At 46.5% G+C, this 15896-nt stretch overlaps 1 pseudogene; it reads right to left on the reverse strand.

The window, feature by feature from the left end:
- Positions 1 to 13775: 13775 nt before the first annotated feature.
- LOC125553457 lies at positions 13776 to 14422 on the reverse strand (annotated as a pseudogene).
- Between the last annotated feature and the right edge of the window lie 1474 nt (positions 14423 to 15896).

Below are 15896 nucleotides of genomic sequence, written 5' to 3' on the forward strand. Positions count from 1 at the left end.
TACAACTGCACTAGCGAGTTCGGCAGGTGATGCAAGGCGTCGCCCAGGCCTTGTGGCCATCCGTCTCCATGCCCGAAGGCCTTGGAGAGCTTGTAGAGAAGCTGAAGGGAGCGCGGCGGCGCTTCCGATTGTGGAAGATGTCGGCCTGCCGTCAAGGCGCCAGGGAGGCCTGGGCCATGGTGAAGACGCGATACACGAAGGCTGATCCAAACCACATGGCCGAGGTTGGACCCGTGGGGCCCGATGGGAAGGAGATCCCTGTGAGCTTAGTATACGGCCAAGTAGAATTGGCCGCAAAGTATTCCCAACAGGACTGTAAGCTAGACAGCCTGTTAGATGGTATTGAAGAGGAATACAATCAGTCAGATTGACTATGTAATTTTAATTGACATGTGTAATGCCTTCTAGCCGGATTGTAGATCGTTTGTCATGGCCGACCTTTTCGCTTCAACCTCGGGACCTGACGGTTCGGAGTGTGTCCGAATACCCTCGCAGTTATATAAGAACCGGGGTATGCATGGAGACCAGGCGTAGGGGTCATTAGTGCTTGAACAGACAAGTGCCCAACTAGTTATGTTATATTACATGGTTAGTAAGAAACATCTTCCAGGGAGAATAGTTCCGTTAGGGGTTCCTTTCCCTGGGAGGCATGCCCTAAAGTGCATGTCCATTCTGCGAAAAGAGACACAGGAAAAACATCTGGGGGCGTATAGATAAATAAGTGGAAAAAAGATCATCTTTAGTTCACCGACCGAATATTCCCTTAAGAACGCTAGCTTTCGGCTTCACCCAGTCTGAGGTACACATCCGGCTGACCCGGCAGTAACAATCACAGAGGTGCTCCCTTTACCACCTAGCCGAACAATTGGGAACGTAGGGGTAAGCACAGGAGCCAAGCAACCCAGCTTGGCCAAAACTTAAGTCATATCGATGCATATAATGGTGAATAAAAGGTACATGCGGAAGTGTGACACATGTGTTGGGCATGAAGCCCGTATAAATAAGCTTCTGTTTAAAGAAGCCCCCAGGTTTAATGAGCGCGGATAGCGCATCACTTTATGAGCCTTTAAAGGCTATAAGAGAGAGAGAGAGAGGAGAAGGAGAGAAATGTAAGACAGACAGTATATAAAAAATGGACAAAGGAAGGAGACGAACACAGAGTCCGGCGCTAGGCATAGAATCTTCGGAGACGGGCTGCGTTCCATGGGTTCGGCTCGAGTCGGTTATCCGATGCATCTCGTAGGCGGTACGCTCCACCAGTCAGGACTTGGTCAATTATGAAGGGACCTTCCCACTTGGGCTTGAGTTTGTCCTTTTTCTTGTCCGGTAGGCGTAGAACTAATTCGCCAACGTTGTAATTTTTGGCCCGTACTTCTCTGCTTTGGTATCTTCGAGACCGCTGTTGATAGAATGCAGGACGGGCTTTTGCCACGTCACACTCTTCCTCCAAGGCATCCAAACTGTCCTGCCGATCGAGTGCGGCTTCTCTTTCTTCGTACACGCGCACTCGAGGTGAGTCATGAATTATGCCGCAGGGCAAAACTGCCTCTGCACCATACACCATGAAGAATGGTGTGTATCCGGTGGTGCGATTCGGCGTGGTCCGCAGCCCCTAGAGTACGGAGTCGAGCTCCTCTACCCAGTGCGTATTAGATTCCTTAAGGGACCACACTAATCTGGGTTTGATGTTGCTCATGATAAGACCATTTGCACGTTCGACCTGGCCGTTAGTTTGTGGGTGATAGATGGAAGCATAATCGAGATTGATGCCCATGTTTTTGCACCAGAGTTTTACCTCGTCGATTGTAAAGTTCGTGCCGTAATCAGTGATGATGCTGTGGGGGATGCCGTAATGGTGTACAACCCCGGATATAAAGTCTATCACCGGTCCGGATTCGGCCGTCTTAACAGGCTTGGCTTCTATCCATTTGGTGAACTTATCCACCATGACCAGTAAGTATTTTTTCTTGTGGGTTCCGCCTTTAAGGGGTCCAACCATGTCAAGCCCCCAGACCGCGAAGGGCCAAGTGATGGGGATAGTTTGGAGGGCGGTGGGTGGCATATGGCTTTGGTTTGCAAAAAGCTGGCAACCGACGCATCGTTGGACCAAGTCCTAGGCGTCTGCCCAGGCCGTCGGCCAATAAAAGCCTGTACGGAAGGCCTTGCTTACAAGGGACCGAGCTGCAGCGTGATGACCGCCAAGTCTGGCATGAATTTCAGCCAGGAGGTTCCGCCCTTCCTCTTCGGAGATGCACCTTTGAAGGACTCCGGTAGTGCTTTTCTTATAAAGCTCTCCCTCATGGACTTTATAGGCTTTAGATCGCCGCACTATGCAGCGTGCCTCATTTTGGTCCTCGGGGAGTTCCTGCCTAGTAAGGTAGGCGAGGAATGGTTCTGTCCACGGGGCGATGACGGCCAATATTACGTGGGCTGAAGGTGTTATTTCATTGCAGAGCCTCCAATTATGTCAGAGTGTTCGGTGTCGGGCACTGCGGTTGGTTCCGGGCTATTATTGTCGAGTTCCCCTTCCCATACTACGGATGGCTTGAACAGCCTTTCCAAGAAGATGTTGGGGGGGGACTACATCGCGTTTTGCGCTGATGCATGCCAGGACATCTGCCGCCTGATTATTTTCCCGGGCTATATGGTGAAATTCGAGCCCTTCGAACCGAGCTGACATTTTTAGGACGGCGTTGCGATAAGCTGCCATTTTTGGATCCTTGGCATCAAAATCTCCATTTATTTGGGATATTGCGAGGTTTGAGTCCCCGCGCACCTCTAGGCGTTGAATGTCCATGGATACTGCCATCCGGAGACCATGTAAAAGGGCCTCATATTCGGCTGCATTGTTGGAGTCTGTGTACATTATCTGGAGTACATATTGAACTGTGTCTCCTGTGGAGGACGTCAAAACGACGCCAGCCCCTAGACCGGCCAACATTTTGGAGCCGTCGAAGTGCATGACCCGGTTTGAATATGTGTCGTACTCTTTAGGGAGTTCGGCCTCCGTCCATTCTGTGACGAAGTCGGCCAAAACTTGCGACTTGATAGCTCGCCGTGGCTTGTAAGTTATGTCGAACGGGACGAGCTCAATGGCCCATTTTGCAATCCGGCCCGTCGTGTCGCAGTTGTTTATAATATCGTTAAGTGGCACTTCCGAGGCTACTATTATTGAACACTCTTGAAAGTAGTGTCGCAGCTTCCAGGATGCCATAAATACCGCGTACGCAATCTTTTGATAATGCGGGTACCGTGACTTGCACGGAGTAAGGACAGTGGACACATAGTAGACCGGCTTTTGAAGGGGGAATTTGTGTCCGTCCGTTTCTCGTTCGACGACGAGCACTGTGCTTACGACCTGATGGGTTGCTGCAATGTATAATAGCATTGGTTCGCCAATGTTTGGCGCGGCCAGGACTGGGTTTGTTGCCAAGATGGCTTTTATTTCGTCGAGTCCGGCCGTGGCTGCATCCGTCCACTCGAAGTGTTCGGTGCGCCGAAGGAGGCGGTAAAGGGGTAGGGCCTTTTCTCCCAAGCGGGAGATAAAGCGGCTTAGAGCCGCCACGCATCCGGTTAATTTTTGTATTTATTTGAGGTCCTTCGGGATATCCAATTGTGACAGAGCTCAGATCTTGGCTGGATTTGCTTCAGTTCCTCTACCGGATACAATGAAGCCCAAGAGCTTTCCGGCTGGAATGCCGAAAACGCATTTTTCCGGGTTGAGCTTGATGTCGTATGTTCGGAGGTTATCGAATGTTAGCCTCAAGTCGTCTACTAGAGATTCGACATGTCTTGTTTTAACGATCACATCATCTACATATGCCTCCACTGTTTTGCCGATCTGGTTTGCCAGACATGTCTGAATCATGCGATGATATGTTGCACCGGCGTTTTTGAGCCCGAAGGGCATTGTGTTGAAGCAGAATGGGCCGTATATGGTGTGATGAATGCCGTTGCGGCTTGGTCTGACTCTGCCATCTTTATTTGATGGTAGCCGGAGTATGCGTCGAGGAAACACAACGAATCGTGTCCTGCGGTAGCGTCGATAATTTGATCGATGCGGGGGAGAGGGAAGGGATCCTTTGGGCAAGCCTTGTTAAGGTCTTTAAAATCAACGCACAGGCGCCAGGATTTGTCCTTCTTTGGTACCATCACCAGGTTTGCTAGCCAGTCCGGGTGTTTTATATCTTTGATGAATCCGGCCTCCAATAGCTTGGCTAGTTCCTCTCCCATGGCCTATCTCTTAGGTTCGAAAAAACGCCGAAGAGCCTGTTTGACTGGCTTGAATCCTTTTAGGATATTTAAGCTGTGTTCGGCCACCCTGCGTGGGATTCCTGGCATGTCTGAAGGGTGCCAGGCGAAAATGTCCCAGTTCTCTCGTAGGAACCCTCACAGTGCGGCGTCTACATCAGGGTTTAACTGTGCCCCGATGGAAGCTGTTTTATTGGGGTCCGTTGGATGGACCTGGAATTTGACTATTTCGTCCACCGGTTTAAAGGAGGTGGACTTGGATCTTTTATCGAGTATCACATCGTCCCTATTCACCATGGAGCGCAGCGCAGTCAGTTCCTCAGCCGCTAGGGCTTTGGATAGCGCCTCGAGGGCCAGTGCGGCTGTCTTGTTTTCGGCGCGGAGTGCTATGTCCGGATCACTAGTGAGAGTGATGATTCCGTTAGGCCCGGGCATCTTGAGCTTCATGTACCCGTAATGGGGTATTGTTTGGAAGATTGTAAACGCTTCCCGCCCTAGCAGAGCGTGATATCCGCTACTGAACGGGGCCACTTGGAACGTGACCTCTTCGGACCTGTAATTATCCGCGTGCCGAACACCACATCTAGTGTGATTTTTCCTGTACAACACGCTTCCCGACTGGGGATTATTCCTCTATAGGTTGTGCTGCTTCGCTCAATGCGGTTCTTGTCTATTTCCATTTTTTGAAGGGTTTCCTCATAAATGAGGTTCAATCCGCTGCCGCCATCCATGAGTACCTTGGTAATACAAAAGCCGTCCACTATTGGACCGAGGACCAATGCGGCTGGTGCTCGGGCTATTCGGAATTTAGGTTCATCACTGGCGTTAAAAGTAATAGCCGTGTCACTCCATGGGTTTATTGTTGCTACTTGGTAGACTTCGGCAAGGCTGCGGAGTGTTCTTTTTCGCATATTATTTGATGCGAAAGTCTCGAAGACTGTTAATACCGTACTGGTGTCTCTGGGGTGGCTTTCTGTGGCTTCTGGAATTAGAAGATCTTCGCCAATTTTTGCCACCTGCCGGAGTATCCAACATGCTCTAAGGCTGTGAGTTGGTGTGGCGCCCTCTGCACTGTGAATTTTACAGGGTCCATTAAGCCATCCTTCCAGTACGGTTCCGTGCCCTGTAGAGGGCTTTTGCTTTTTGGTATTGAACCCGGGTGTCCAACGATGATGCACCCTTTTATTTCGGACCGGGTTTGTATTCAGGGCCGGATTGTCCCAAAATTTTATTTCGGTTTTCCATGCGCTTTCCATCGCACAGTACTTTCGTACTATGGACGCCAAGTCAGAGAAGCGTGTAATATCACGGCGACTTATGGCGTTGAGGATTCCCTTGTCCGTGCAATTATTGCAGAAGAATGAAATTGCGTCTTCCTCACAGCAGTCCTTTATCCTGTTCATAACCAGGAGGAATCTGGCCCAGTAATGATGTACTGTTTCTTCGGGCTCTTGCCTGATTTGGGATAGATCGCTTATGTACGGGTGGGTGGGTGGAATCAAATCCGAAACCTCGCCCAATCTGAGACCCAGAGGCCAAGGAGTTTCCGAACTCAGAAGTTTGGATTCTTGGATGATGTCCAATGAATCTAGCCCATCGCCTGACTTTAAGTTCAGGTCTTGAGTGGTGTCCTCCCCTCTGCGGGTATCCGGCTGGGAGGGATCGGGAATCCGGACATAGCTAGTCCTTAAGATAGATGAAGGGTCGCCGCACTGTCCCTCTACCACGGCAACATGATGGGTGACCTGGGGAGAGTTAATCTCTCTCAGATCGGGTTTAGGCCCAATCTGGTCGTAATCCGTAGCGACTCCCAGGACGGCGATGCGATCCAAGAGCTCGTTTAGGGAAGAGAGCTCCATTGGATCTAGCTGCTCGGCGAATTCCGAGCTGACGTGAAGATTGGTTTCGATGACCCGAGAGGTCATCGTCGGCGCAGCAGCCGAACAGGCGGTCATAAGGAAACCACCTAGACGGAGAGTTTGGCCGACAACCAAAGCTCCCTTAGCAACGGTGCCGTCTTTAAAGACGGGATGAGGCATCCTTCCTGATGGCGACGGCACAGAGGAACTCTCAATGAAAGCACCAATGCCGGTGTCAAAACCGGCGGATCTCGGGTAGGGGGTCCCAACTGTGCGTCTAGGCCGGATGGTAACAGGAGGCAGGGGACACAATGTTTTACCCAGGTTCGGGCCCTCTTGATGGAGGTAAAACCCTATGTCCTACTTGATTGATATTGATGATATGGGTAGTACAAGAGTAGATCTACCACGAGATCAAAGAGGCTAAACCCTAGAAGCTAGCATATGGTATGATTGTTGTTCCTACGGACTAAAACCCTTCGGTTTATATAGACACCGGAGAGGGCTAGGGTTACACAGAGTCGGTACAATGGTAGGAGATCTACATATCCGTATCGCCAAGCTTGCCTTCCACGCCAAGGAAAGTCCCTTCCGGACACGGGACGAAGCCTTCAATCTTGTATCTTCATAATCCAGGAGTCCGGTCGAAGGTATAGTCCGGCTATCCGGACACCCCCTAATCCAGGACTCCCTCAGTGTTGTTTACTAAATTTAGAGAAATTAAATTCATGAGTCGTATCATCCAAGCCAATAGTAACAACATTCTTTTCGCAGTCTATCTTAGCATTAACAGTGTTCAAGAAGGGTCTACCAAATATAATGGGACAAAAGCTATCTTGTGGGGAACTAAGAACAAGAAAATCAGCATGATATTTAGTTTTCCCGCACAAAACTTTAACATCTCTAACAATTCCCACTGCTAAAATGTATCTCTGTTAGCAAGTTTAATTGTGACATTAATATCTTCTAACTCAGCAGGTGCAATTTCATGCTTGATTTCTTTATACAAGTCATAAGGTATAACACTAGCACTAGCACCCATATCACATAAGCCATGATAACAATGTTCTCCTATTTTAACAGAAATAACAGGCACACCTACCACAGGTCTATGTTTAGCATTAGCACAAGGTTTAGCAATTCTAGCAGTTTCACCGCAGAACTGAATAACATGCCCATCAATATTATCAGACAAGAGATCTTTAACAATAGCAATATTAGGTTCTACTTTAACTTTCTCAGGAGGTGTATATGTTTTAATATTGCTTTTACGAACCACAGTTGAAGCTTTAGCATGATCCTTTATCCTAACAGGAAAAGGTGGTTTCTCAACATAACAAGTAGGAACAATAGGATCATTATAAGTGACAGTCTTTTCTTGAACTTTAATAGGGGCAGCTACTTTTACTTCTATGGGATGATAATATTTAAACCACTTCTCCTTAGGGAGATCAACATAAGTAGCAAAAGATTCACAGAAAGAAGCTACTATCTCAGAATCAAGTCCATATTTAGTGCTAAACTTACGGAAAATATCGGTATCCATAAAATATTTAACACAATCAAATTTAGGTGTCATACCTGACTCCTTACCTTTGTCGAGATCCCAATCTTCAGAGTTGCGTTTAATTCCATCCAATAAATCCCATCTAAGTCCAATAGTCTTCATCATGAAAGAGCCAGCACAAGAAGTATCGAGCATGGTGCGATTATTTTCAGAAAGCCGAGCATAAATTTTTTGAAGAATTGTTTCTCTTGGGAGCTCATGATTGGGGCATAAATATAACATTGATTTAAGCCTCCCCCAAGCTTGAGCGATGCTTTCTCCTTCACGAGGCCAAAAATTATATATATAATTGCGATCACGATGAACAAGATGCATAGGGTAATACTTTTGATGAAATTCCAATTTCAATCTTCTATAGTTCCATGATCTCGTATCATCACATAGCCTATACCATGTCAATGCGTCTCCCTTCAAAGATAAAGGGAAGACCTTCTTCTTAGAAACATCATCGGGTATACCTGCAAGCTTAAATAATCCACAAACTTTATCCACATATATTAGGTGTTCATCAGGATGCTTTGTTCCATCTCCTGTAAAAGGATTAGCTAGCAGTTTTTCTATCATACCCGAAGGATACTCATAAGGAATTTCATTTTCAATAGGTTTATTAGGTTGAGGAGCAACTATTTGCTCTACTGGTCGGGGTGAAGATACCCCAAACAAGCCCCTCAGAGGATTACTTTCCATAGTAACAAGTGACAATAAATTTCAGCACACTATATAAATTTTTCCTTACCAAATTCCACCTACCAAAGGTGCTTCACTCCCCGGCAACGGCGCCAGAAAAGAGTCTTGATGACCCACAAGTATAGGGGATCTATCGTAGTCCTTTCGATAAGTAAGAGTGTCGAACCCAACGAGGAGCAGAAGGAAACGATAAGCGGTTTTCAGCAAGGTATTCTCTGCAAGTACTGAAATAAGTGATAACAGATAGTTTTGTGATAAGATAATTTGTAACGAACAACGAGTAACAAAAGTAAATAAAGCGCAGGAAGGTGGCCCAACACTTTTTGTAGCAAAGGACAAGCCTGGACAAACTCTTATATAAGGAAAAACGCCCCCGAGGACACATGGGAATATCGTCAAGCTAGTTTTCATCACGTTCATATGATTCGCGTTCGGTACTTTGATAATTTGACATGTGGGTGGACCGGTGCTAGGGTGCTGTTCTTACTTGAACAAGCATCCCACTTATGATTAACCTCTATTGCAAGCATCCGCAACTACAACAAAAGTATTAAGGTAAACCTAACCATAGCATGAAACATATGGATCCAAATCAGCCCCTTACGAAGCAACGCATAAACTAAGGTTTAAGCTTTCGTCACTCTAGCGACCCATCATCTACTTATTACTTCCCTTCCTCTAGGCCCAAATAATGGTGAAGTGTTATGTAGTCGACGTTCACATAACACCACTAGAGGCTAGACAACATACATCTTATCAAAATATCGAACGAATACCAAACTCACACGACTACTAATAGCAAGACTTCTCCCTTGTCCTCGGGAACAATACATATATATATAGTGAGCTTCATTTCACCCAAGAGAGCTTCTGTTACATGAAAATTAATTAATTTTCATATGAATTTGGATATTCAATACCCATATGAATTGTATAGGTTGCTTTCCTCGAGACGTGTGTTGCACGTGTACGTTTACTAGTAAGGTTTAGTTGTAGCTAGAAGGTAGAGAAGAGAGCTGTTTGATAGTTCATACAGTTTTCTAAAATGAGTAGAAGAGTTTGTGAGTGTGCAAGGTAAAAAATAGAAGATGAACATATTTGGTGGAATCCATACAAGGCACATTGTTACCTCAAGCTCTCAATGGCAAATACTTTAAAAAAGTATCACCCAAGTGTGTGGCAAGAAGCCTAGATAGGCAACGGCCGATATATGACTATCGTCTTAAGCAAAGACATGGCCGATAAATAACTATCGCCCTTAGCATAAACATGGCCGATACATAATTATTGCCCTGAGAAATATAAATGGTCGATGAAGTGTTGAAATCATCCTTAGGAAAAATACATTGCAAATAGTAACTTTTCGGCACGTAAGTTTTGTCAAAAAATAGGGAGGCATGTGTTGACACCAGATTATGGCATGGTTCAAAAACATAATTAAGAAGACCTCAAATGAAAAAGTGCTCAAAGTGAGAAAGTTCCATATCGTCAAAAGGAGAAATTTTGATATTTGGGCCATATCCATCTGATCTCATCTCTAAGACCGAAGTTGTGTTCGAACTACTGAGATTTTGTATCAAGAATATTGTTGGCTCATAATGCCTCCAAGACGGCCTCATATGGAAAACTGATCTACACGAATTGTCTTCGTATCATCAAAATGATTGATTTTAATATAAAAATTGTCCCAATCTGAGGTCGTATGAAAAAGCTAGAGCCCACATAGCGTGACCCTACAGTGAGCAAAATATGATGCCCAGGGCCAGACACACATGGGACTATGTCTAATGAGTTACGTGAATAATTACCTGTTTTGCGCGAGCGATTTAGCCCTAAAGATGGCATCGAATCAAAAAATGTTCAACAGGAAAGTTGTTCGTCTCATCAAAACGAGTAAATATGCTTTTAGGCACATTTTCATCGAAGGCCGTTTACTGCCTCAAAAGTGAGCCACAAGGTGCTCCAGGTTATAAACCAAACAGTTTTGGAAAGTTCGGATTCCTAGTTGGAACCAAACTAGGATTTTGAACGTGAATTCTAACATTTCCTTGTATGGAAGTCCATCCACCTCTTATATACATGAGGGGTAACGGCCGATTGAAAACAACACACAATCGCAAAATTTATCTACAAAATTTCATCTCCTACCCTAATTTTCTGCTTCTCGTTCATCGGCGTTCTTCGCTTTGGAGAGCTTCGATCTACGAAGTCCTTGGGGCGGTCAAACCAACGTAGGGTAGCACATTACCGCCGTGCGTCTAGAAGGGGTCTCTCCCTGCCACGTGGGGTTTCGGGTCTTCAAAAGGGCTCACCGGATTGTCTTGCGTATCGCAATTCCGGTGAGCCTCCTTTGACGACGTGTCTTACGTATCGCGCTCGACGCCGAGGGTACACGGTGACGTGTTCGTGTGTGAATAGTCACTTATGTAATTGGATGTATAATTTGGTTGTGCAATCATGTTCTTATTAGTATATATATTGTTGTTCTGTAGGCAGAGCATATATGTCGTGCAGACAGAGCAAATCACATCGCACACAGACTAAACTACGGAACAAGTCGGTGATGATTTCATCAATCACTGACAATTGTATATCAGCAAGTGTTTGCCTACAATACACACGGCTTATTAGCAGTAAGCGTCTGTGTAATTATTGGTCTTCCCATACAATTCTAATTACTAATATGCTTGTCGTGTATCATACACATTTTGCTAAGCTGAATCATTGGTGTTTGTTTTTGCTCATTGCAAATAGTTTATGTGTGTGAACTGTATGTCGTATATCGCACAAACCTTGAACTGACTAACCGTTTCTATTGTTTTGTCTCATCGCAAACATTTCATCCGAGTGAATTGTATGTTATATATCGCACACACATTGATTTGGCTGACCGTTTTTATCGTTTTGACTAATTACAAACAGTTTATATGGATCAATTGTATGCCAAGTATCACACACGTGGCTCTAATCTGAATTATGCTTGATATCTCTGCCATCGCACAAAGTTCGTTAACTGGTGACGGTTTTGTTACGATGCCGTTTATAATTCATGCATTGCACACAATTTGATCGATTAGTCTCTTATACATGTGTCGCGTTAGGACCATTCTGCAGTAGTGCTTGTAGATGTCATCAGTGTTACTTTGGATATTTTCCACAATATATAGTTTCACGTATGAGGGTGTAGATGCAGCATTGGCGTGTAAATCTTAATATCTGCACACCCCACACAATGCATGTCAACTTCACTGCCTTGCATGTACCGCAGGACCTTTTGGTGGCTTTTCGAGTGGTCAAGCTCTAGACATAATGTACATTTGTCAATTATTTTGATTATAAATGCCTTGTTTTTATAATTGAATATACATATTGCTTCTGACAGGTGAAGCATAAGAAACCAACTTTACCTGATCAGTTTAAAATGGGTTTGTTGAATTAAAAATAGTACCTAGTTAGATTGTAAAAGGATAAATTATAGAATCTAGATGCTTACTTACAATTAATAATTAACTAGTACGTACTCCTCCAGAGTAGTATATATAGTGAGTAGATTAAAAATCATCATTATCACCAGTCGGGTGGAGGAGCAACCATCAAGTGTGAGCCGAAGGGGGCGGTGGCGCCGTTGTGGCGAAGGGCCTCCTGCCGTCTCTCGTCGTCCTTCGTGTACACATCCTCTCTGATATTCGCCATCACCGTACGAGTCACCGTCGCCAGCAGCAGCAACGACAACAACAGGCACAACGTCACCGTCGTCTCCCAGCTTCTCCTCTTCATCGCCATCTAATTCGATTCGATTCAATTCGATTCTCCTCTAGTTCGTACCTATATACCTCTAGCTAATAACATGCATGCATGTCTATATATGTATGTCTGGCCGATCCGTCGATGCATCTAGCTATTTTTGACTAAATTTAGTACTAGTAGCTATAGCTAATTAAAGGTGGGCCAAAAAATAAGCGGTCGATCGTCCATCTAGCTCTGGCTCCAGCTCGATCACTCATTCATTTGAAGAAGGGCATGCATCCATGTACTCCAGAAGAAAACATTTCGATGCGATGTTGTTTTTGTGCTATCATCTTAGTATATGAGTATATTATTATACAAGAGAGAAAAGGAAAAGACTAGATAGAAAGAAAGAAAAAATACTCAATACAGTAGCATGCAGTTATAGAAGAGGTGGCTAGCTAGAGTTGTTTGGCGATGGCCTTGAGCGCATCGATCTCGGACGTAGGGGTAGCGGTAGGAGAAGCCGAGCTGGGTGGCCCTGGCCGGGAGCACCTTCTGGCCGTCCAGCACCACCGTCGCGCCTTCTCCCAGCAGCCAGCAGGACCTTGATGGCCAGCCCCGGCACCGGCTGCCAGGACGGGCGCCCCACCCACCTGCCCCAGCCGCTCGCACAGCTCCGACAGCTGCACCGGGTTCCGCAGGGACTGAACTCGTAGATGAGATCCACCAGGTCGTCCAAATGAATCCAAGAGAACCTATATATGTATTCGTAGAGGCATATATATACACCTGAGGCGCCCTCCAGGGACACCATAACAATGAAAGGGTTCACATTTTTCGAAGAGCAAGATTGGAAAGAGCTGCTACTGTTGATTTACATGAAAGCGTCAAGGACGAGTGAATCAAAGAGGTCTCATGAATCTCTTTGTCGTCGGGAACAGTGGGCGTTGGGGCGGGGACTCCGGGTGGTTTCTGTTTGTGCGTCGAGATGGCGATCTCGGGAACAATGTGAGTTGCAGCTCTATGAGGTGGGGCTCTTGCTCGACATTGGTTGGGTGGCATTCTTGTCCCGTTTGGGCGGTGAGGGTGTCGGCCCGGTCGATGCGTCTCAGATAGGGCGGCCTAACTTTACGTCGGGACGGCGGCCCCGGATGTGGTACGACATTCGTGGTCTGCATGTAGTTGTTCTGCGCAGCATGGGCTGCGGGTAGCTGTCTTGTGCGGCGTTGATGCTCGAGGGCGAGTGGAGGTATGTCAGGGCGGCAGCCCCGAATGTGGTGCGGCGTTCGTGGTCTGCGTGCGGCTGCCCTAAGCAGCGTGGGCGGCGGGTAGCTGCATCGTGCGGCGTTGCTGCTTGAAAATGAGCGGTGGCATGTCGGGGTGGCGGCCCCGGAAGGCGGTGTCGGTTGAGTGCGTAGGGCGCAGCGGAGCAGTGGATGTCGAGGTGGCGGCCTTGAGAGATTTGCAGCTTCGAAGGCGTGGACCTTGTATCGTGTGGGCGACATGATTGTCATCGGTGTTGGTCGTGGGTGGGCTTTGCCCTGTGTGTTAGTCTTTGAGGTGGGTTGGCCCTTGTTGTTCCAGTTTTCATCTAGTTTTTCGTAATTAACTAGACAATTCTTTTCGGCTTAATTAACAGATGAGGCAATCTTTGCCTCCATTTCAAAAAAAAATCTCATGAATCAACTCGGACTAGCTAGCTCCCAGACACATGCTTTGAAAGAACAAGATCGAAAGTTCTAGTGTCATGAAAGCATCAACGATGAATGAATCAACTGGGAGTCTGGGAGACTAGTGCAAGAAGAAGCGCCCCGGTCAGTGTTGCGCCGGCGGGGCACAGGTATTGTGTGCGTTGTTGGAGTGGCACGACGGGCCGGCCGCCTGAGTCCTCTGCCTCCCCTCCCAGCACCCGCTGCGCCAGCTTTGAGCCCAGCATCCTTCCCAGCGCCTGCTGCAGCACCGGCGCCCCTGAACCCTTCCTCTGCTCCGACGATACAACGCCAGCCTCGCCCATCGCCAAAGTTGCAGGAGCACCACCACCATCATCAGCGTTTGCTCCATGATGATCGGTCGCACCCTCCGTGGAGACGGCGCCGTGAACCATCGCCGGAGACAGGACCCCGGGGTTCTGCGGCACCCGGGGAGACGGTCTCGACCCGTAGGAGCTCTGGACAAGGGCACAACACGCAAGAAGAAGCAGCGTGAGACAGGCGCGGGAGCACCGTGCCATTTTTGGTCACGGTTTTGGGGAGGCACTACGTACGTAGGTAGGTGTAGGTGAGCTTTCTTTCGAAGAGGTGTAGGAGTACTGTGTACCAAGCGAGGGACAAACTAGGAATAGAACTGTTACTGCAGTGCTTGCAATGCAGAGATTCACAGGCAAACATGACCTACTTATAGAGGCTTTCGGACGTACGTGGAGAAGATAGACCGAAATGACGAGGAAAGGCGCCCCACGTACACAGTTTTCACCGAGCATGTGACGACGCCTTGCTAATTAGCGTGCTGGTGAAGAATACACTACACATCAGCACATAATATCATCTTGATTCTTGAGCATGGAGCAGCAAAGTTTGAAGTAGAAACGGAGAGATAGTCATGACAAACATGACAAACATGCATGCAGCCCGTCGGCGCGTGGTTTTGTACGTAACACGTGGACCTTTCTGCGAGGAATATACTACTGCTACACTCGCACAGTAGGATAGGAGAGTATCAAGGATTCGCTGAGCTGTAAAAGTACTGCATATCTGGCTTGCAGAGTAGAGTATACACAATGAGCTGGTGGTCGTGGGGAGTTGCATAGGAGCACACAAGTGGATCACACTGCATGCAGAGTTGTTTCTTCACCCCTTCCATGCATAGTTTAGGTAAACTATGCACTGCCTTGCCGGAAACTGCCACACAATCTCCAAATTAATTAATACCGTGGAAGATTGGCAATGTGTGGATGTTCTATGTAGCCAGTTCAAGGTTTTGAATTCCGAATGAAACATTTTTCTCAAGGGGGGCGGTAAACTCGATAACCACGGTAACCACTAAATACCGAAAAAAAGAGCAAAATTTAAATTTAAAATTTGAATTCAAATTTTCTAAGACACGAATACATAAGTTTTTAACACAAAACATTGTCTGGACTAGTACTACCGCAGCAGTAACAGGCCTGCTCCACTGCCACGCACATGCAGGTCGTGCCGCAGGCTGTCCTGGAACAGATGACTAACAGTTGCTGGTTGAAAATCCTTACCACTAGGACGTGAGTATGCATGCATGTGTTTCACTTAGAGACATACCTTATTTAACTAGGCGTTAGGAGTTTAAATTAAAAATTCCAAAAGGTTCAGAATTTTCTGCTTGGTACACATAATTATTGTGGGGGAGCGGGAAACACGGTTACAGGGCGGTAACCAAATTTACCGCCCGGTCCCCAAAACCTTGAGTCGGTTTACTACACATGACTTTGGCGAAACCAGTAGAACTCACCTAAAAAATATCACAAAATTCATCTAAACACATGTAGGGTGTGTTTGGTTTCGGAATGAAGTGGAATGGAATGTCATGGTTTTATTTCACTAGAATGGGTCAGTTTCATCCTTGTGTTTGGTAGGGGCAATTCAAAAGAATGGAATGGTTACATTTGTGTGTTTGGTTTTATAGATGGAACGGAATGGGTTTGTTCATATCTCCACTTGTTTTCTTGTGATTATGTACAATATATTGTTCTTTGGCACCAAACACAAACAAGACACATATAGAGGTAAAAAAGACCATCAACACACAGCAAAACATTCAATTGTAAATGC

This window comes from Triticum urartu, chromosome 4 (genome assembly GCF_003073215.2).
Source record: "Triticum urartu cultivar G1812 chromosome 4, Tu2.1, whole genome shotgun sequence".
Taxonomy (NCBI): domain Eukaryota; kingdom Viridiplantae; phylum Streptophyta; class Magnoliopsida; order Poales; family Poaceae; genus Triticum; species Triticum urartu.